This window comes from Lissotriton helveticus, chromosome 8 (assembly GCF_964261635.1).
Source record: "Lissotriton helveticus chromosome 8, aLisHel1.1, whole genome shotgun sequence".
Lineage (NCBI taxonomy): Eukaryota > Metazoa > Chordata > Amphibia > Caudata > Salamandridae > Lissotriton > Lissotriton helveticus.
Genome location: NC_136069.1, coordinates 1397668116 through 1397691458, shown reverse-complemented (window position 1 = coordinate 1397691458; position 23343 = coordinate 1397668116). Strand labels below are relative to the sequence as shown.

The 23343-nt window shown below is 43.7% G+C and overlaps 1 protein-coding gene across 1 annotated transcript in view; it reads left to right on the top strand.

Moving 5' to 3' along the window:
* Positions 1 to 23343, top strand: part of NRIP1 (nuclear receptor interacting protein 1) — a 140683-nt gene that overhangs the window by 72240 nt on the left and 45100 nt on the right. The window contains exon 2 of the mRNA XM_078658351.1: positions 22908 to 23013. The gene's annotated coding sequence lies outside the window, so the exon portion shown is untranslated. The remainder of the gene's footprint in view (positions 1 to 22907; positions 23014 to 23343) is intronic.

The following is a 23343-nucleotide window of genomic DNA, read 5'->3' as shown; positions in this document are numbered from 1 at the left end:
TTGTCTCCATGAAGGTGGCCTGCTACCTTACCCAGTCGTCTCCATGAAGGTGGCCTGCTACCTTACCCAGTCGTCTCCATGAAAGTGGCCTGCTACCTTACCCAGTCGTCTCCATGAAGGTGGCCTGCTACCTTACCCAGTCGTCTCCATGAAGGTGGCCTGCTACCTTACCCAGTCGTGTCCATGAAGGTGGCCTGCTACCTTACCCAGTCGTCTCCATGAAAGTGGCCTTCTACCTTACCCAGTAGTCTCCAGGAAGGAGGCCTGCTACCTTACCCAGTAGTCTCCATGAAGGTGGCCTGTTACCTTACCCAGTAGTCTCAATTGTATTCAGTGATGACACCACTACCGTCCCAAGAGCGAGTTCAGACTATTCAAGTCTGTTTTGAGACTGAAATTGTCTGATCTTGTGAGCATGGATTATAATGAAACTTGAAAAATCAATCTGTTCTCTTCCAGTTTTGCATATTTCTCCTCTGTGAAATCCAGTTTCCTCATTTGTCGAGCTGTGGGATATTTTATCTGCTTTGTCTGCTTTTATGCATTTAGAGTCACATTATTTGCTTATAAGTGCTTCTTTCTTGTTTTTCGTTTTTTCTATATTTGTATAATGAATGGGTTATATAGATCGACCGTGCATTATGCACATTTTTCTGCTCCACTTTGAATCAAATGATTTTGACAACCTTTCATTATGTCAACAGCAGCATCCCGTTTTGATGTCGACTTGATTGATACTGGCTTGTAGACTGTGTGCAGCCGTGCCAATATATTGTGTATACCTTATTTACAAATGTAAAATTAAAAGAAAAATTGTAAATACTCAGGAAGACGTAGATTCTATATTTTCCTGTGATGAAATGAACGCCATTCAGATTAGCTGTCCGGTTCAGATTTAAATGCATTTAATATTACCATGAATATAAACCTAGATGACTAATGGGAAGAGCCGTGTATTTTAAATGTGTATGTACTCGCAAAATCTGTGATGCACTAAATTGCAGTTTGTGTGTGCAAATACCACAGTTGCAGTATACAAACTAGAGTTTGCGAGTTGCAAATACCTAGGAACCAATGAAAGTTCCTCACATTGCCAGCCTACCCTGGCTCCATGCCCTGTCAATTTATGTTAACTCCTCAGTAGAACAACCAACAGTAGAAGCATTTACATTCTCTACTGGTGCCGTCTCTCAAACAGGCATAGTTCCAGCTCATCATACTGGCATAGTGGCAACCAATGTTCCTTCTTCCCAGCACCCTCCATCTGCCCCCATAGCAAGTGGCTGGCTGTTATCTTTTAAAACTAGTAGGACCTACAAGTCATTGATGAGTCGGAGTTTTACAGAGCAAATCAAGCGAGTCCAACTGATATAAGGAGGAGAGGGGTGTAATACTCCTGCATGAATATGTTGAATAATGGATAAAAAAGTGGTGCAGTGATTGCACCAAATTTTGATAAAGAATTTGGTTTAAAAGTAGTTGGTTTGAAATATTTCAAAACTTGAAAGTGCCCCCATTTCTTATAACTCTCAATCTGTCTCCCGTATTAATTCCAACTTTTAGTAGCAAAAGGCCATTACAATATTAAACAAGAAACATTTCCTTTTTAAATTCAAAATGATTTGCAGCAGTAATCCATCATAAACAAAGAATATAAGTTTCCTGGAAAATCCTGAAAAACAAAGTTTTAGCTTAGAAAAAAAATCTACAGCAAATTTTTCGAGCAATAGTAAAGGTCTGTTTCGAAATCTATTAAAATGTCAGTAAAAAATAATGCAAAGCCCAATATCTACCCATTTTCAAACTGTTACTCTGATTACCTAAAAATTATATATTCAAGTGAACACTCTAGAATTGTTAAAACAAGGCAATTCATGATGAAGGGTAACGGCGAACATTAAAAATAGGAGCTGACATCTTGTACAGGGGCTTGAGACTGGTGTTTCGTAGCTAAAAAAAGTAGTTTATTTGTGAACTGAACTTCCTCCATGTGCTTCAATAAAAGGGAACCAAGGCCTCTGCAAAGTGATAAACCCATGATCACAGTATCTGGTCACATGATGGTGCCAGGATTTATATACAAATCCTTGATGGACAGAGTTTCTAACTTCATCACTATACGTAATTCCCTCCTGCACTTACTCTTTTCGAATTCCTCTAAAAGTGAAGTAAAATTTACTACTCTGATATTGCTCGATGCGCATGTATGTGGCCGTATGCGTGGACATTATTCTTTTTTTTATTTTTTTATTATTTTTATTGTTGCATCAAGAAGTATATTTATAGAGATAATCCTCTGCTGGCATGGCGTCAACATTCCGCCACTGTCAGCCATTTGCGCATCTTTTTGGTTTTACAACTCTCAGCTTGCATGTTATGTTCATAACTTTAGCAAAAACAGTCATGACGAAAAGCAGCATACACCCCTCTACTCCCCCCCCCCCCCTCCCACCACAAAGCACAAACATTACATCCTCCTATTCTTGGGCTCGTGCCCACCACCATCTGTAGTGTGTCTATTCGGTGTTCTCACTGTCCGCAAGGTTACCTCTGGTAGTCCCGTAGCGATCTCGATCACCCCACCCCCGGGTTTCCTCCCCGTGTTGCCCACACTCCAATCCATGGTATTGCCTCCATTTTGCCCATACTCTCCGGAATTGTTTGGGGCAGCCTCTTGCTTTATAAGTTACTCTTTCTGCCGCCATATATAAGTCCAAGCCCCTCCTCCATTCCTCTGTCAGGCGTTTCCGTCGCCCCCCAGTACTTTGCAATGTCCCTTTTTGCCACCACCAATGCGAGCACCAGAAAGATAAGCAGGGGACGTGGCAGGTCCACCTCGTTTGTCATGCCTAATAGTGCCAATTTAGGGTCTTGCGACAGAGTCACCCCTAGGACCTCCCCTAGCTCTGTGAATATGTGCGACCAATATGTTTGTATCCGGTCGCATGTCCAGATCGTGTGGTAAAAGTCCCCCCGCTGGTGGCGGCATCGAAGGCAGGTCGGATCCTCTATTTTCCCCATTTTAAGGAGTCGTACCCTATCAAAATAGGTTCTGTGGAGCACATTCAGCTGGATGATGCGCAGTCTCGATTTGATCGCCACCTCCCGGGGATGCATTAGGACGATCTCCCAGTCCAGATCCTCCATTTCTCTCACTTCCGCTTCCCACACGCTCCTCAGCCCTGCCAAGTCGCCTAACATATTATTTGTCAAAGTTTTGTATGTGAGGGATACCGCCTGACCCATAATCTGTTCCTGAAGCAGCCTACCCTCCAATGGTGCATATTCCGGGATCTCGGTGAGCGTGATATTTTGGGCCCTCCATGCATGCCTCAACTGTGTGTATTTGAAGAGTTGTGTGTGGTGCAATCCAAATTCAGTCCTAAGCACCTGGAAGGACTTCAGCTCCCCCTTTGCAATCACATCCCCGATAGTCGATATGCCTATATCATCCCACCTTCGGTAGCCGCGCAGCTTACTGAGTTCTTTCAACCATTGACAGTGCCATAGCGTCGTCTGTCGGGTAGGTTTCTTTTCCCACCCCGTCCGCCTTGTGGCCTTGGTCCAGGCGTTCAGTGTGATTACCGTTGCCGGTAAAAGCGGTGCCCGCACCACGCCTCCGTATAGATAGTACAATGGATTTCTGGTGGACATTTTGAACCTTTCCAACGCATAGGTCGGATGGTCTGCTGGGGCGTGCATCCAGTCATTTATTGGTGTTAGGTGTTCCGCCCAGTAGTAGGCCTCTAGGTTGGGGAGTGAAATCCCTCCACTATATTGATGGCGCTGAAGCGTCGACAGGGCCACTCACGGCTGCTTCCCCAGCCATAGATAAGTACGAAGGTCCGCGTGAATTTTGGATATCGTCTTGGCCGGGAGTGGGTAGTACTCGTTTTGGAGCACATATAGGAACTTAGGGAGGACAATCATTTTGTACATTGCCGCCCGGCCCAGTAGGGTGAGCGGCAGTTGCCTCCACCTGGTCATGTCCGCCACCGCGCCATCCATTATCCACTCTATATTTTTACAGAAGGAAAGTTTCCCGTCTAGGGTAATGTAAATGCCCAGGTACTGGAATCCCTCTGAGGTATTGACCAGTTGCTCCGGTAGGTTCCCCCCTCGGACCATTCCCTGTGGATAATAGAGGACCGATTTGTGCCAGTTTATGGTATGACCCGCCCTTGGACCATAGTCTTCTAACTCCCTGATTAGTTCCGGGACCGTGATTTCAGGTTTAGTGATGAACAGTAACACGTCATCAGCGTATAATGATATTTTTTCCTGTGCGGAGGCTGAGATTTCCCGGGAGAAGCCACATATCTCTGGGTTCTGTCTTACCTTTGCCGCCAGAATTTCGATGGTGAGTGTGGCGTGGACATTATTCTTGATGTTAAAGTATCTAAAGGTGACTGCCTCTCCCGCCACAAAGTTTGTTTGTGACATTTGTATCTTAACTGTTGTATCCTCGTTGATATGGATTGATACATGTGATTTGGTCACATTGTTACACCTGAAGAGTGAGCAGGCAAGCGCTCCTGTTGAGTCACATACATAATGTTCATTGGCACGGTCTATTTTGAGTGGAGTCTCGAATGCTCCATTTTGGACCGCGGTTGGAGCCTTACCTGAGCAGCGTGCAGATCATAAGGGTGAGCCTGGGTAGAGGGTAATGGAATGATCTGATGTCTGGATTTAAAGAGGGCTGAGCACTCCCCTATCACCCTCTAAGCAGCCTGACTGGCACCACAAGGCTGAAGATGGCCCGACACAGCATAGGGCTTGAACATAGGCATTGCACACAAGCTGAACATTGCTATGATGCTTGCTCCTCGCCCTGGTTGCAATAAATTGCCAGCTTTGCTTGATTTTCTGCACAACTTTAAGGAGTTTGGCCAACCAAGTCTATGACCTAATCTGTATACGGAAAGTAGATGCAAGCGGACTTAAGGATGGCTTCAGCATTTCTGCATGTGTCCATGCCCTATTTGGAAATAAGTCAGGTTGTTGTGTTGTATTCACAGGGCATTAATACTACCTACTTCCTAAAATATTTGTTGGGGCATAAGGAGCAATTTAATGATACGGAGCCGCACAACCTTTGGCGCTCTACAAATTCCTAACCATGGCCTTTTCCATACCCTCGCACACAGTGACGTTAGTGGTGCTACATGCAAAGCGGGGTGCCCTGACAGAAACATCGTCACTCAGTGTGTGGTTTCAAAGTAAAGTCATATAGTGATTGGCCGTCATATAGTGAATGGCCTTGTGGTGGTAATCTTTCCACACTAAATGCCAGTCATTCCGATTGGGACCGCAGGGATTGCTTGCAAACTAAAGCTTACCCTTCCAGCCAATCCAGACGCTGCTATCATGCTGTTTATTACTATAAATAGCATGAGAGCAGTGCTAGGATTGGACAGAGCAGACAAACCCAGCACTCCCATCATATACTGGGGAGCTGTGCCACTGTTCCTCCACTCCCTAAGACAGTGAAGATTCAAATGCACATTGTGGTCTGGTTGTACAAAAAAACTGGTCTCCCTGATATGCGCAAATCACTTCATTGTGGTGGGCAGGCAGATGTGTTGCTACAAGTCATTATGCTGATGGTCACACCTGCACTATCTGACCGGGCATGGTGGTGTGAGGGCATGACATCAAAATTGTGAGAAGGCATTATTAAAATAAAATGTCTTGTGAGTGTTCGCTTGCCCTCAGGTCCCTATGAATAAGCCCTCCCAGCTAATATCCCTGTCTCAAAGTGCCCACCAATGTGGGCTTTTCACAATACTCAGCAGAGCTGAATCTCCCTTCCACCAGTGGCACCGCCTCTCATTGCCCGCTCTGCCTACAGTGCTAGCTCATCTCCCAACAGTATGAGCTGTTGTTACTATCCACCGATGGGTGATTCTTGCACTGTTCATAAATGCCGGCCCCTTACCATAGCCATCAGTCCTATCTTTTCTATGCCCACTCGTACCTTACTCACACAGTGACTACCATTGCCATCTACTCGTACATCAGATCTCCTTGTGTACCGGTTGCCGGTTTTTCCCCACCACTATGCTTCTCTCGTGCAGCCTACCAGAGTCCCACTGCAAACTAGTTCTGTTGCCGAATTTGTATACTGTACACCAGTATTTGGACCTCCGTCTGCCGGCCACTTATGTTGACCTCCTGTACATGCTCCTCATGAGTGTTGGTTCTTATGCTACCCATCAGTGCTAAATTCCTTAGTAGTTCACTGGTACTGAATTCACACACCTACCTCGAGCTGACTCAGCTGTTCGCACTGCACACAAGTGGCAGTAGTTCCTCACACTATGCACATGTGCCAACTCCTCACATTGAAATCACATTTGTATTATACCTGTTGTAGAGGTTATAGGTAATAAACTTATGATTCTACATTAATACAAGGGCCCTCAGCTACTTATACCCCAATTATCGGTAACAACTGGTGCGGAATTTTTGCCCATTATCACCACACCACTCAAAATGAGGGCCTAAATGTCCACCTTGTCAGATGAATACATTTCATTTTTAAGTTTGAGTCGAATTAGCATTTCATTATATGGGACATTTGACCTGCAGAAATCTCGCCAGACAGCACTAATAGAGTTTGCTGTTCAAAGGCTAAAATATTGGCATTGCCAATGCTTGTTTAACGATCTGATGGAACTTTGCTTTAATGGGAGCAAAGCCTAATTGTTAAAAGTATTCAATAAAACCAACATGTTAGTATCACTGTTAGTAATAAGAACCCGTATTTTTCTGGCACTTTTCCTTGTAATAAAGACATTGGATTTCTCACTTGAGTAATACTATAATTTGTGAAAAGATTGCTTCGTTTCTGGTAGGAAACGTCCCCCCCCCTTCCCCAAAAGAGTAGTGAAGTGATGCCGTCTGTTCGTCCACATGCCTCTTCCTTTCTGCACACCAACTGCTTGCTGCTTCTTAAACGTTTTTATTTCCCAAAATGAATTCCTTCCCCATCTGCTTTTGTCTGTATGTTTTCTTCTCTTGTCGGGTGGGGAAAACCATTGTGTGCCTGCAGTTTGTTTGCAAGTATCAGAAGGGGTGTAACTAAGGATGTTGCGATCTTAAATCTGGGATCTGAAGAGAGCTTGACAATCGGGAAATAAATATAAATGAAAAATCATGCATCTCTTATGACCAGTTTGCATTCTCCCAAGTGCACGCTGTGCCTGTCTCTTGCAGATCTCATTACTTAGTAAGTTGTTGTTTTGGGCGTGCATTGCTATGCCATTCAGATTTCCCTCTGCAAACTCTGCAAATACAATGGGGCTTTCGTATTTTGCCAGCCATTGATACGGTCACCTATACGTGGTAAATCCAAGGTTTGTTGGGTCTCGTGTGATCGATAGATATAGTACATATGTATAAGTTTCATGTCCCCCCCCTTTGTCTGTCTGTCTATCTAGCTTACCTATCTGTCTGTCTAACGCTGCTGTGCAGCATGCCAATAGATTTCGCTTAGATGAAACCTGATGGCTTTGCCAATGCTTGTTTTGTGGGAGTCTGGGATATCAGTTAAGTGACTTCCTCTAGGTGATGCATTCCTGAGCCTTGGATCCCTGCCTTTCCTCGCACCAGCTAAGCAAAGCACCACCAAATGTATTGTCATTTACCAATCTTAGATGCCAATATAGAACTTGCTTTAATGTAGCAATACAGAATGTTGAGCCAACACCCTGCAGACGTTAGTTAGCGAACAGCACAGACTATAAGAACCCTATGAAGTTGTTTCCTGATTGTACAACTACGAAGGGTCGTGCAGTTATAAAGCTTTGTATTAAAGATGCACTTCAGAGCTTACTCCAGAGTCCATATCACATGTGATAATGCAGGACAGCAAAGATGGAGGCTGTTGACATTGCTCCTGTAGAGTTCTATGGGAGGGCCACACAGTTTTCTATCCTTATCATAGGAACGTGAAGCAGAAACAGATTGTCAAAGTACATTGGTCAAAAGAAAACATTATGGTGGAGCCAGTTTGTCAACTCGGATTTCACATGGGCGCAAACATATTTATTAGGTGCAGAATTTTGAAAAGGCTGTTTGCACCGTGTCCAGAGAGTGTAGATCCAGTATGCAGGCTGACTAATGATAGGATTTTCCAAAGTTACATACCGTATTCCCCACAAAATTCTGCTTGTGCTGGAAAATGGGCATGTAATAAGGAGCCACGCCTGATAGATGCAAGTCTGGAGAAAATGAAGGCAGCAATGAACAGTCTCAGGGTATTCCTTAGGGAGCAAGGAAAGCACCTTCTTCAGTTGGCGCAACAGTGGCTAAATAGTTAACATGCCTCTTCAGACTGGATTCCTGGTCAAACCAGGCATCAAAGCCTTGACATCTGTTGCTGGCAATTTGGGCTTGTTATAGGGACACCCCATGTGTACATTAAGTTAATCTGTTAGTCTTAGGGACACTGCGCCTCAGAAAGTAATACATATTTGTGTTTTGTGTCTGGGCTTCTTTTTGAACAAGATTTGATGGGAATTAATTTGTTCTCAAGGAAATCTACTAAGATTTTTCGGTGGTATAGTAACCAAGTGAGTTACCTTTTTTGCAAGTTTTCCCGACTTTCCAAAACTGACCTTCTAACCCGATGAACAGAATTAATATAAAAAATAAATTTGTATATTATTGACAAGATCCAACCACAATGTAAGTAGAAACAAAAGTCTAACGGAGCAACCACCCTGAACACAACACAACCCCACCCAGGTACCAAGTCAGTTCAAATGAATAGCAAACTTCTTGTATTCTTTTTCTCCTTTTTTTCGTCTTTCCTTATCACACCTCCTTCTACCCTCTAAGGGGACAATTGGATAAGGGGGTCAGCCTAACATGATAAACCCATAATGTGTGCCACTTAAGCAGCGACCTTTGGCTGGAAACCCTGTAACGAGAATGTGACGATGACTGTATGTTATATGTTTTATTTTGTATATAAAAAAATTGTTGAAATAAAAAAAAAGACTAAATATAGACTCTGAGCAGTCAATATGAACATCATTTAGAAGTAAATAAGAAAAACATTAATGTCTGGTCCAGAAAATTGATCTTGTACATTAAGGGTGTTTGATTATATTAATGCTCCATAATCCATGGTGATATAACTTCATTTCTTTGATTTGTGTGTTCTGGTTTAAGTAGATTTTTAATAAGAATTTATTTGGCCCGTCTTATTAAAGATCTAGTCGTTCGTAGATGATAAGCTGTTCATGATCTTTTTAAAGATTTAAAGGTCAATCATTTTGACTAGCTTCTATTTGGAATATAACTATGACTTAATTATGTAACCAGTTATTTATTCTTAGGTCCTTATCTTCCCTATTCATCTTTGCCAGTTGTCTTTCTTTGATATCTTTTCAGTTTTTTTCTTTTATTAAATTCCTTAAAGGCTTTTGCATCATTATGAATTATTCCCTCCTTTATACTTAATTTTCAATATTTGAGTATCCTTGTTTCAATTCTCAAAAGCAGGTTTGCATTGTCAGAAACTTTCTGAGTATGTGTGATTGCAACAAACATACTATGATTACGAGATGTTGCACACTTCCGTAACTCTTTTGCTTTCTTTGTTTCTATTTTAACCCTGGATAAAGCAGTGTGTGGATTTGCAAAACAAGTGTGGGCTGATTATAATATATAATAGGATCTTTCCGTACATGCATGTATTGGTGATTCTTTTAATGAATTTATGTGCTATTTAATCAATTTGTTATTGTAATATTTATTTTGGCAACCCTTTAATCCTAGCTAAATTTAAATAATTTTTGATATTCTGTTTTTCATTGGATTGATTATGTATTTGGTGCCTGTATAAAAGGTTTAACCTACAAAATTATGAATATGCACCAGAAAGGTGACTGGTGTAATGATAGTGTACTTGTCACTAGACACAATTTCTCCCATTCATCTTAATGTGTTATATGTTTGCATCAAAAAATATAGCGACAATGAAGCCTGCAACTTCTCTTAAGGCATCAGCTGGGTAATTATAATTACATTGAAAAAAGATCATGGTATTGTTGAAATGGGGGCAAAATGCCCATCTCTTGCACTTCATGCTGGCCTGTGTATCTCCTGTTATTTGAGTCACAGCCTACCAGAAGAACACATATTGTGAACGTGCTTACTCAGTAATACTGAAAACCCAATTAATGTAAACTTGAGTGTTAAGACCAACTACATTTCATAAGCTAATTTTCTTCATGTATTTACATACTAAGGTTTACATGATGCTAATTGCAAAGGTTCATTTGATGTCAAATATTCTGCCTGAATGGCCTCCAATTTAAACATTTGGTCACTTCGAAAAACTTACATTGGGTATTTGTGAAAACACGTATTTAATTTATACAGTACATCATATGCCCAAATACGTCTTCAGACCAGCATCAAATACTTTGCACATAAAATTTAAATCAATCATGGAAAATATGGGAAAGATTTTGAAATTCAGCATTAATGCTGTAGGAGACTTGAGTGTCTCTCTTTAGGGGCCCATGTTAAATACTGTCTTATGTGTATTTGTTAAGCATGCTATCACCCAGGGGGTTATCCTGGCGCTGAGCAGTTGTAGAGTCTAACCTTGATTAGGGTGGGCCTGAAAGATCATTTGAAGGGCCAGGTCTCCAGCTTCTTGTGGAGCTCAAGAAGTGAGGCGGACGAAGCTCCGATGTGTAGCAGAAGCTCATTCCAGGCTTTCCGATTGATTTTGGAGAAAGCCCCACCATCGACTCTGTGAATGCATATGATGTGTGCATCTAGGATTCCAGCTGAGTGCTGGTGCCTGCTTTCTGAAAGGAGACACAGCTATTGAGATAGGCCAGGCCCATATTGTGTAGTTCCTTGATTGCATGTGTGAGGCATTTTAATTCAGCCAATTTGTGTATTGAGATCCAGTGGAGATCCCTGAGGTGTGGTATGTGTGTGGTGTGGAAGGTTGAATGTGATTAACTGCTGAGTTCTGAATGGTTTGCAGTCATCGGGTGAGTTTTTTGCAGATCCAAGTGTAGAGAATGTTCCCATAGCCCCCTTTGCATGTGACAGGGGCATGTGTGACAGTTTTTCAGACGCAGGTCGAAACACATTTATTTTCCTCAGAATCTTCAGGGTGAGGAAGCATGAGGCCATGATGGGGTTGATTTGTTCAGTCATGGCAAGGTTGATGTCTGTAAGGTTCCTCAGGTGCTTGGGGTAGGTGCGGGTCCTGATCTAGCCAACCATAAGGTGGAGTCCCAAGGAGATGGGTTGTTCCTGAAGATGATAACGCCTGTCTTGTCAGAGTCAAGTTTGGGACAGGTGGTCTTCATCCAATTAGTGACTTCGGTCATGAAGGCGGTGAACTTGTTCTGAGTGTGTGGGGAGGTGTTCTTGTCTGAGAGGGAGTATATGAGCTGAGTATCGTCTGTTTAGAAGAGGATTTCATGGGTACGGATGATGCTTGTCAGTGGGGTCACATATGTATTGAAGAGGGTTGAGGTCAGACATCATCCCTGCGGTGCACCTCAGATGAGGTCGCGGGCATCAGAAGAGTAGAAAACTAGCCTGATTGATTTGGTCCTCCTAGTCGGGAAGAGGCACATCCAGCAGAGGCAGGTCTTTGGATTCCAATCTTTTTAGGTGTCGGATGAGAAACAATGTTGAATGCAGCGGAGGGCTCCAGGAGGGTAAGAGCGGCTGTTTCTGCTCTGTCCGGGATCATAGAAATGTCTGTGGTAGCAATGAGGGCTGTTTCCATTCTATGCTTGGGTCTTAAGCCTGACAGTGTGATGTTGAGGAGTTGGAGGTGATAGAATTTCTGTAGAATGTTTGCTTGGTATGGTATCAGGGAGTTGGGTCTATAGTTGGCGAGTGTCTAAGGATCTGTCGGAGGCTTATTGAGCAGGAGACAAAATATGACTTGTTTCCAAGTTTTGGGAATGTGGCCGGCGAGATGGATGGATGGATGGATGGATGCATGCATTCAGATTGGCATAAGTTCTAGGCTGATGAATTGAAGGCCTTTGGCAAAAGTGTGGTGGGAACACATGTCCACTGGGGTTCTGAAGTGGATGGTCTTAATGGCGGCAGCTGTATCATTTGTGGTGATGATGGGTCATGAGGTCAGTTGTGTTTTTGGATGAGGTAGGGAGTTGTGCTTCAAGTTCAGTCTGGTCCGGTTATGGGTCAAAGTTTCTGTAGATGAATGGTATTTTGTTGTAGAAGTATAGCAGGAGCTTGTTGCAGAGGTCCTGTGAGGGGATGATGCTGTTGGAAGCAGCAGACGCATTTCACAACAGTGAAGATCATTTAACTGCTGTTGACGTAGGTGTTGATGCGATCTGTAAGTGCTCTGCGTCTGCAATGCTAAACTTGAAATGGGCGTGGTCTGTACATGTGGTCGGGGTGGGCTTGATGACTGTAATGCTATCGAAGGTGATGAATATTGGAACCAGGAGTTGTCTGACAAAGTGTGGGAGTCTTCCAGCTGAGCAGTTTTTGTCTTTTTGCCTCTTTGTCATCTTTTATGTCTAAGTCAATTGAGTTTGTAGTGTGTAAAATTAATCTTCCCCCTGTGGATGGATGGGTGCTCTTCTGTTGACCAGGACCTCATGAGTGCATATACTTTGTGGAAAACAAATTGGAGTCACCTAGATCTCCATTTTAAGGTGTTGAGTGAGAAACCTGACAAAAGCCTGAATTTTTTATTTTGTGAAGTGGACAGGTTTGACTAGGGAATAAACAGTGCCAACGAGTGAGAGTGGGTAGTGTGTGAGAACTACTCCATAGGCAGGGAACAAGGTGGGGAAAGCATGTGGAAAGGAGGGCATACACAAGTCCTCCATAAATGCATGAGGGAGGGAATACTTTTGGTCCAGGTTACTGTGACTAATAATGTGTTAAAAAAAAAACCTCTGCATACTGTAGGAGGGATGATTCATGCTGGTTGGAGGGAGAGTGCCTTGTGAGAGCCAGGTTTATAGTCCGTCAGCCGCACAGTGTATTATTAATCTGTGTTGAGCATGAAGCAGGGACATAACATCAATCCAAATGTTCGCTCACTCACTCGGTTTAGTTTACTGTTAAAATGCTATTATTTGGCTTTAACAATCCTTGTTTGTTCTGTTATAGATGTAAAGGGTAAGAACCTATTTCTCTCTCTTTCTCTCTCTGTCTCTGTCTCTATGTGTCTCTATGTGTCTCTGTCTCAGTTGGTTGAAGCTTACGTCAATGTAGTTGGATTGTAGTGCCTTTTTTCTCATTAACTTCCCTGTCTCATTTCATATGGTAACCTGCATGGTATATAATATTAAAATACAGACTCTCACTCTTCTGAGCAGAACATATGTTGTGCGATTACCGCGGTGCATGATACAGGGGTTGTGCTTTACATGTTTAGGTCTGGCTTGGCTGAGACCTTTTTGATTTTACAAAGTTAACAGCATAATATACTTACTTACAGTGGCTTTCAACACTCTTCCTCCATTGGTCTGGAGTTCTCATTCACATTTTTTCCGCCCACTGCAGAAAATAGCATTGGCTAACTTCGGTGTGAGTGAAAGCATTTAGCCCTTTCATAGGGAGCAAATGTACACATAAAGCTGCTCCTTAAATGCTAAGGGCTACTATTCCAGTGTGTTCCTTTTTAAGACCAAAACATATTTTTGCTTTTAGCCACTGTTTTTTCAGATTATTGTAGGGAAATCTGCCGGGCTCTCATCAGTCTTGCAAAAACCATGACAAAATAAAGCAAGCGTCTGGTGTCCAGCATTAGACCTATTGGCTTTTCATGGCCCAGCCTGCCTGGGCAGAATTTTTAAGACCGTGGATCCAGGGACAGTCCTTTATTACAAGGAAAACTTGTGTCAGAGACAGATTCATATAATACTTATATGCTCAAGGGTTAGGTCTGAAGGGCCCATAAGAATCTGCAAGGAGGGGGGGGGGCGGCTTTTATGAATTGTTTTCTCTTGGTTTTTGTACTTTTATGCCATCTACCGAATAAAGAACATTGTCTGACTGATTGTTTAGAATTATTGGGTTTCGACAGTGTTCTTTTAAACATAATGGAGGATTAAAGTAATCTTTAAATTGCTGAAGCTTTATAGGTATGCCTGCAATTCATGCGGCTGCTAAACGGAATACATTTTAATGAGTGATGGATAGTACAGAGTAAATTGTGATGTGATTGCCATAGCAATATCCTCTTTTGGTATAGTATAATATTCCACAGTAGGGGATAACACTTATAATTTTCCATTCTATGCATCATTGTACTAAATGAGGCCATAAGTGGCCCAGCAGAGGGGACTGTAATGACAGTCTCGGCTGGCATTAGTGCAGTCTCCCTGCCTGTCCTTCTCCAGGGTAAGTGGTAACCTATATATTGGTGACGCTTAAAGATAGCGTCAAGCTGATCTGAAGCATTAGAGTTTGTGATTGCTTCAACCTTCGTTAGCTGGTTCTCATTTCAAAGAGCATGAACAATTCTCCCTCTCCAGATTAATCCTCACAACATGCAGAAGACATGAATGTGAATGGCTGGTGGCAGCTTCTTTTCAGACAGAATCGCATCGAGGTGCTATATCTGTAAAAAAAAATAAAAAAAATAGTCCAACTTCAATTATCTGTCTCGGCCAGGGCAGCCTGGATAATTGAGAGTGAAGTAGCTCTGCATTTGTTCTGTGGGGAAATTGATCGTAAAAATAAGTAATTCAGTGGTGAAAATTGCTTAAATTAAATCTCCTGAATGAGGGGGGGGAAGATATATATGTATATATACACAGTGTATGCGGGTGTGTAATAAGGTCCATGTGTATGTGTGCACGTGTCTTTACTGTATCTGTCCCTTTGTTGTTTATCACCAGTGCTTGAGCCCGATTACAGTTTGATCCGCTCTGCACGTGAAGGGTTAAGAGGAGACGGCCTCCTGTCAAAGACCTTGGTTTTTTTATATATATAATTTTGCCTCTCACGCTGCCACGGATCCTGCTAAGAGCAGTCCAGATTAGTTCAGAAAACCTTTGAAGAGATTTAAGATGTCCTTCAGCCAGTTTGAAGGATTTTGTCTTGCAAATCCGGTACAAGGACGCCTGCAGGCATCTCGACCCTTGCTGTGTTGCTGATGCAGCCCAAGGTCATACTAACCCGCCCTGTGACATTCAACAACAACATATGCAATGAAACTGCCTCAGCATTCAGCCAACAATTTCCCCACTAAAGGAAGAAGGATTTGTGTTTTTTTTCTCCATCACTCCGTGGATTTTTGCTGCAGGAAATAATCCCGGATTTCTGCTGCGTGTGGTGACAAGGTCGTTTCTTCCTTAATTAGAACACATGTAAAGAACAAAGCTAAATGGCTTCAAAACAGCTTTTGTAGTTGATGGAGAGGATTTAAATTATTTAAAGAGATAGTTAACCCTATCGGGAAGAGAATGCATGATCTGAATGCCTTAACTCCTTTCGCATATTGCTTTACATGTGCTCTACTGGCTATTTCCGTGTTGACGAAAAGTAATTAGTATTTTTAGTTATCTCGTAGCGTAAGTTGAGTTTATTTAGTTTCTCCATGCAGTGAAATTTGTCTGTTCCTGTGATTTCTCATTGTTCACTGTCTCATGTGTAACCAACCCGAGAATGGATGTACTTATTCTGACTGTGCAGCACCTCCTTTGACGGTTTTAGGGCCAGAGTACATTGAAAGATTGTAAAGAGACAGACTTTCAACCATGGATCCCCCTCTAAATTATGTATTTTTAAGGTATCACCCAGAATCCATTTCACCTTTTGTATTTGACAGAGTGCCTCGCACAGATGGTAGTGACATTCTCTGCAACCGGTACTGCTGGCTTTGTTCTGTCATGTCTTTTAACATTTCTACAGGCCTGTTAATGAGATTATAAAAATGCACAAAATTGTATGACCTAGCACAGATTCCCCCGCCTGCCCCCCTTACGCTCAGTTTCTTATCATCCATGATATGTTAACTAAATGTGCCATATATACCTGTTGTGTATTTGTGTTATAAGATTAGAGCAAGTACTAGAAAGTTACATGCGAAAAAGGCATTCACATAAGAAATCTTTGTGTTCTGTTTAGGTGAGGTTTCTCCGAATGCCTATAGTTTTTGGTTGATGCACTTGCTCTACCCATATGCTTTTGGGCTGCATGATTTAGCAGTCTGCCTCCAGAAAATGATTCCAATAGATCATTTACAATCCAGCATGTTAAAGGTAAGGGTGGGCGGAATTTGCGTAGTCGCGTAACCCAAAGTTCAGTGAAACGGTAAAAAATCTCCGCAAGCTACGCAGAATTCAGTGAGCATGCGGAATTGCTTGTTCCGCCTGTTCGTGATGCGTTTTGCCTGTTCGTGATGCGTTTTGCCTGTTCGTGATGCGTTTTGCCTGTTCGTGATGCGTTTTGCCTGTTCGTGATGCGTTTTGCCTGTTCGTGAACGCTGTTTGCCTGCTTGGGGGAAATATCTCGCGAACTTACCGATCCGGTCGCCAATTGGCACGGCCTTCTTGTTTCACTCATCCCGCCTGCTCGCGATGCGTATTTCCTGTTCGTGAACGTGGATGTCCGGTTCCACGTCCGAATGACGTGTCTGCGATCGCGCACTCTCGTGCCGCAAGCGAAAGGATAGGAAAACTCGTCGGCGAACGCCGGGATCCCTGTAAGTCGCTACTGCGCGCGAACATGCAATTTGAAAGCACAAACAAGGAAAATATTCTGCTAAGCCGCGGATAGCAGAATTTTCTGCAATTCCATGTTCTCCGCAGAACGTGGAATTGCCAAAATTCCACAAATTCCGAGAGCGAAATGGAATTTCCCTCCCAGGGCTAGTTTAAGGAATGGCACTGATCACCCATTTGATGAACAGGAAGGTATTTACACTTTTCTGAAGGAGATAGGGTCTCTTTCTTCAACCCACAAGTCTATCTAGGCACTTGCTTTCTGCAAAAGAGAGTTTACCTAATTGATGTTTATTGCATTGAATTGTGGAATGGTTTATATTTTTCACTAGAACTCAAGACAGCCCCTGTAAGCTTTTGAAGGACGTTAATATTAATTATGCTGTTTCCGTTTTCCTGTGTGCATGTTGCCTGTGTTCTTGACTGTTCTGTTAATGGTTCTTATTTGGACAGGGTAGCAGACATTCTTTGAGTTGAGTTTATAAAAAAAATCCAATTTTTCAGTATTGTAATCAGTACAGCAAAAACAAAATGGCAGATAGCACCTGGCACGATTCTAGGCACTTGCTTTCTGCAAAAGAGAGTTTACCTAATTGATGTTTATTGCATTGAATTGTGGAATGGTTTATATTTTTCACTAGAACTCAAGACAGCCCCTGTAAGCTTTTGAAGGACGTTAATATTAATTATGCTGTTTCCGTTTTCCTGTGTGCATGTTGCTGTGTTTTTGACTGTTCTGTTAATGGTTCTTATTTGGACAGGGTAGCAGACATTCTTTGAGTTGAGTTTATAAAAAAAATCCAATTTTTCAGTATTGTAATCAGTACAGCAAAAACAAAATGGCAGATAGCACCTGGCACGATGACAGGTACAATAAAAATGACTGAAGACAATGTAACGGTAAAGAGTCACTGTGATATTGGGCTATTAAGCAACTCCACAAGTGGTAACTGAGTTCTCCCCACCAATATGTCATAAGCTGCAACTGCTGCTCAGAGGTGTTGGAGAGCCCTATCAGGATATCACCCCCATTGTCATCCGCTCTGTTACTGTCTGAGCAGACTCGTCCAAATCAGGATCTAGGAAAGTGTCAACTAGGGCCCTCCAGTCAGCTAGGTCGTCATTCAACTTATCGTCCCGTCTGTTAAGCTTCATGTGAATCTCTTCTGCGAAGGCCCACTCGTATACGTTTTTATGCCACATTGGGATCTCTCGGGCCCTTAGCACCATCCAGGTGATCGCGACCCTCTGTTGTGCTAAGGCCAGTACCAACTGTAAGAATTTGTATTGCATCATCCTGCCCTTCAGCTTCTACCAAGAAGGTAGCATTGGGGAGAGCGTCCTGTTCAAGTGCATAATCCTAGTTATGTCATCTACCACCAGTCTACCACAGCCGGTGCTGTCCGTGTAGATGCAATTGTTTTTTTGGCAGATCTGTTGAAAGTGCTTTTGACTATCTCCGGCTGAGTAGAATATTCTCTATTTTAGATTCATTCTGTTTGTACACTGTTCAGGTTAACTCTTATTGTGCTGACTTACAGGTAGACCTATATGTTTTTAGTAATTTGGCTCACTAGGAGGAGGTTGTTAACCTCTTGACCACAGCGCAAATTCCACCACGGTGCTGGCGAATTAATGAGTGGGCGGGGTTCGGACGGCTCCTGGCCATCCTCCGCACACGCCCACTGTGACGTCGGACGGCCGGGAGGTGTCCGACGCATGCAAGGGGTTAAAGAAAAGCCAAGTACTTTTTTTTTTTTGGTGTGTGAAGTCCACATGGCCTTGTCAGATCAACTTGATGTTGAAGCATCATTTCTTTATACAGTAGCGTTCAGTAGTGTTAACTAGTCTGAGGTGTTAAGCTCTTGGTACTGCAAGTCGTGTCGTTTTTTGTGGGCTTCACTTCATGCTAGCCTCTAAACTAATTCCCTAGTCTCTACAATGGACACAGATTTAAGAGTACAGACTTATGCTGTATCTGAGGTTATATCCTCGCATTATAGTACTCCTTCTGTTCTGGCAATCACTAACTTTGGTAAGTCAGATTTTCAAAGGAACTAACTTGGATCATTGACCTGGAATCAAATAAAACCTTAGGCCGCACAGTCTCCTTATTCCTTTAGTCTCTTATCTTTAAACAGTAGGACTACTTGGAAAAAGGCTCAGTTAAGTTAGCAAGTCCTATAAAAAAAACTACTTGACAAAGATCCTCCAGCAAAGTGTCCAATCTACTAAGGTGTGTCGGCACAAACAACCTGTACCATTAGATATGGTACAGTGGGAAAGGTTTAGCCATGGCACTATGAGACTTGGCATTTAATCCTGCTTTTACTACTGCGACAGATTATGTTTGTAGTGAACTCAATTTAAACCCTAGCAGAATCCACAACACTGGCATTTTTAGGTGAAAGTAGTTTGAGTTTCCTCAATGGTACCAGTGATACTCGAGTTATTCTGTAATGAGGAAGACGGAGACTATTCAAAAGGCATGGTCTTTATTAAGCTCAGCTTCCCCATGTTAAAGATTGTCTGCTCTTGGGCAATCACTTTTTGATTTAATTTTATCCATGGGGAGAGAAGACCCAGTCTCATAGTCCACCTACCAAAATGTAGTTTAGTGAGAAAGTTATAGGCCTTGAAACAAATAATCCTGCACGTTGGTCTTGGTGCGCCTGCCCCACAAATTGTTTACTGATGGTCACGTTTTGATCTTCCTATGCCTTTGTCCTTTTAATTGGAATTATGTGATAGAGGTGGGCGAACCACTGAAGACATAGCACGAACAAAGCTAAATTGAGATGCCTGGCTGTGGTCCAGATCAGTCCTCAAGCCCAAAGTGAGGCAGTTGATTTGACTTCTGTTAACTACCCACACTCTAAAAGTTAATGCTTGGTCTTTAATTATTGGCGCATGAGGTTAATCTAAAATAAGAGAGGGAAAGAGATAACCACGTGGTGGCTGAATTGCAGTGTGAAACGAGAAAATGTGAGATCAATTCCAGTTTCGCACTTGAACAAATTGTGTGATACTAGGAAAATGTTTTATTTAAGTTTGCCTCCTTTTTTCTTTATTATTGCATATGAGAGCATCTTGAAATAAATGTGTTCAGGATGTGTGCTGTACTAAACCCTCTGTAATATATCATTTAATAAACTATAATGCTGTTCCATGTATAACAAGCATTAGAAATGCAATCGGGCTCGGATTTATTTGATTTTGAGCTAATGGTATTGTAAATGGCAATGTCTTTTCGTCATGTGTGATGGAGTGTGTGCATGTGGTGTGTAGTGGTATTATGTGAGTTGTATTGTAATTTTACAAATGGTGTCATGCTGTCCTTTACATGAATATGTTTAAAAGTAAAGTACTGCGATTGGTACAAAAGTTAATTGTGGATGCGTTAACAATTGATGCATGCACTGATGGCTGTTGGTGTGTGTGTTTGGTGGAAGAGTGCACTGGTGCCTGGAGGTGTGTGTGCCTAGTGCACTCCCTATGCACTCTGCACTCCCTATGCACTCTGCACTCCCTATGCACTCTGCGCTCCCTATGCACTCTGCGCTCCCTGTGCACTCTGCGCTCCCTGTGCACTCTGCGCTCCCTGTGCACTCTGCGCTCCCTGTGCACTCTGCGCTCCCTGTGCACTCTGCGCTCCCTGTGCACTCTGCGCTCCCTGTGCACTCTGCGCTCCCTGTGCACTCTGCGCTCCCTGTGCACTCTGCGCTCCCTGTGCACTCTGCGCTCCCTGTGCACTCTGCGCTCCCTGTGCACTCTGCGCTCCCTGTGCACTCTGCGCTCCCTGTGCACTCTGCGCTCCCTGTGCACTCTGCGCTCCCTGTGCACTCTGCGCTCCCTGTGCACTCTGCGCTCCCTGTGCACTCTGCGCTCCCTGTGCACTCTGCGCTCCCTGTGCACTCTGCGCTCCCTGTGCACTCTGCGCTCCCTGTGCACTCTGCGCTCCCTGTGCACTCTGCGCTCCCTGTGCACTCTGCGCTCCCTGTGCACTCTGCGCTCCCTGTGCACTCTGCGCTCCCTGTGCACTCTGCGCTCCCTGTGCACTCTGCGCTCCCTGTGCACTCTGCGCTCCCTGTGCACTCTGCGCTCCCTGTGCACTCTGCGCTCCCTGTGCACTCTGCGCTCCCTGTGCACTCTGCGCTCCCTGTGCACTCTGCGCTCCCTGTGCACTCTGCGCTCCCTGTGCACTCTGCGCTCCCTGTGCACTCTGCGCTCCCTGTGCACTCTGCGCTCCCTGTGCACTCTGCGCTCCCTGTGCACTCTGCGCTCCCTGTGCACTCTGCGCTCCCTGTGCACTCTGCGCTCCCTGTGCACTCTGCGCTCCCTGTGCACTCTGCGCTCCCTGTGCACTCTGCGCTCCCTGTGCACTCCCTGCTCCCTGTGCACTCCCTGCTCCCTGTGCACTCCCTGCTCCCTGTGCACTCCCTGCTCCCTGTGCACTCCCTGCTCCCTGTGCACTCCCTGCTCCCTGTGCACTCCCTGCTCCCTGTGCACTCCCTGCTCCCTGTGCACTCCCTGCTCCCTGTGCACTCCCTGCTCCCTGTGCACTCCCTGCTCCCTGTGCACTCCCTGCTCCCTGTGCACTCCCTGCTCCCTGTGCACTCCCTGCTCCCTGTGCACTCCCTGCTCCCTGTGCACTCCCTGCTCCCTGTGCACTCCCTGCTCCCTGTGCACTCCCTGCTCCCTGTGCACTCCCTGCTCCCTGTGCACTCCCTGCTCCCTGTGCACTCTGCGCTCCCTGTGCACTCTGCGCTCCCTATGCACTCTGCGCTCCCTATGCACTCTGCGCTCCCTATGCACTCTGCGCTCCCTATGCACTTCTTATGCACTTCTTATCTCATCTTGTCACAGTAGTGTTACATTCCTACGCTTCCCTGTGGCCTCATGCTTGAAAGAGAGGGGCCCAATAGATTGGATGCTTTGTTCTCCCACTAAGGCAAGGATTAAAATAAATTACAAAAAAAACAGCATACTCTCTAACACATAAGTCCCTTCAAACTTTTTGTGTAATAGGAAATGTAACCATACCTGCAACAGTAAGCCATGTATCATAACATCTCACGTACAATGTTTTTAACTTTAGATGTTATCCACACATGGGACACATTGCCCAAGGCTACTCAAATAACTTTGCAAACTGCAAAAGATTCTCAATAAAAACTAGTGAAAGACAATGACACCCGGTAATTTCTATAATGGACAGATTTAATGAGGGGGGGAGTAGGGTCGGTGTGCTAGAGGGGTGGCTTTCTTGAAATGCCGTTTTTGTGAAGCAGAGGTGGTTCGAGCTGTTCAGGCAGCTATTCTTGTACGAACACAACTGGGTGAAATGGCCTCCCTTAAGTAGTTGCGAGTGTTAATAAGCATTCGAAAAAGCTGTCAATTGCACAGTGCTTAAACGATTTTCACTAAATAGACATTATTTTGTGGTCATGCTAAGACGCGCTAGTCTTTTTGCCATCTGGTTAGCACTGACATTATTGTGAGAATATTTGAAAGAGAGCAAAATAAAGCACCAAAATGAGTGTATTCAGGAAACACAAGAACTACAGTGTAGACGAGCACGTACGAGTCATCTTCTGTGAGCCTCGCCTGCTGCCTCTCCTCTCGTCATTTTACATTGAACGCGCTCACCGCTCAGACCATCTGGATTGCATTACACGGGCACTCTGACAGCTCCTAATTAAGATTAATAGTCTGCCGTGCGCGTAACCGCACAGAATATGCCAACATGGCCGCCTAACATTACATATGCCCTATGGCATCAAGACTACTACAAAAACAGCACCGCGACGACCAATCACCATTCAGATAATAAAAAAAAGCTCGCGCACTAAGGAATGTTTCTTTCCCGAGCCCTAAAGAAACTTTTTTTTTTCTTTAACAATAGGAGCTCGGAGCTCCGCCCCACTTCGTGGTGACGTAGGCCGAGCCCTAAAAACCTAGGCGACATATAGGGTGCACATGACAACTGACTTGCTTCTTGGCACGTGAACAGCAATGTCATGAGGGCAGGGGGATGCATGAATGTTTCTCAGTAAATGTTTGAAAATAGTCACTTTTAATAAATGCCTCTCAATGTTATATAATCTGATGTACTAAAGTGAAGGCATGTTAAAGAAATACCTTTTTTGAAATTCGAAGAGACATTAACATATTTTTATATTTTTGTTGCAGGGTCTCTTTAAACGTGAAGGCGTTCCCGAATTTGTAAAGATCAGAAAAGTAAACAGTGCTGCCCTTCACCATGGGGCCTGCATGTAAAGGTCCGAAGAACCGTACAGTAAGTATTCCTGCAATAGACTGTAGCAGAAGAGCTGTTCATTTTGTTTCATTCTTGTATTGGGAGCCTAGCATAAAAGTATTTAGGCATTGACCTTCAGACTAGGCCGGTATGCCTTTAAGCTAGTACAGGCCTTTTAGACAGATCCTGTTATAGGATGAAATTGGCAACTTGCATAGGATAAAACACATTGTTGTAACCTTGTAATTTGTCTAATGAAAAACTGTATAATTTACTTAATGTAGGTATAAGTCATAAGTGGGTGAAAGTGAGCGATTAAGGAAGGAAGTAAGTGCGTGAATGTGTGGGAGAAAATAAGTAAAACGGTGC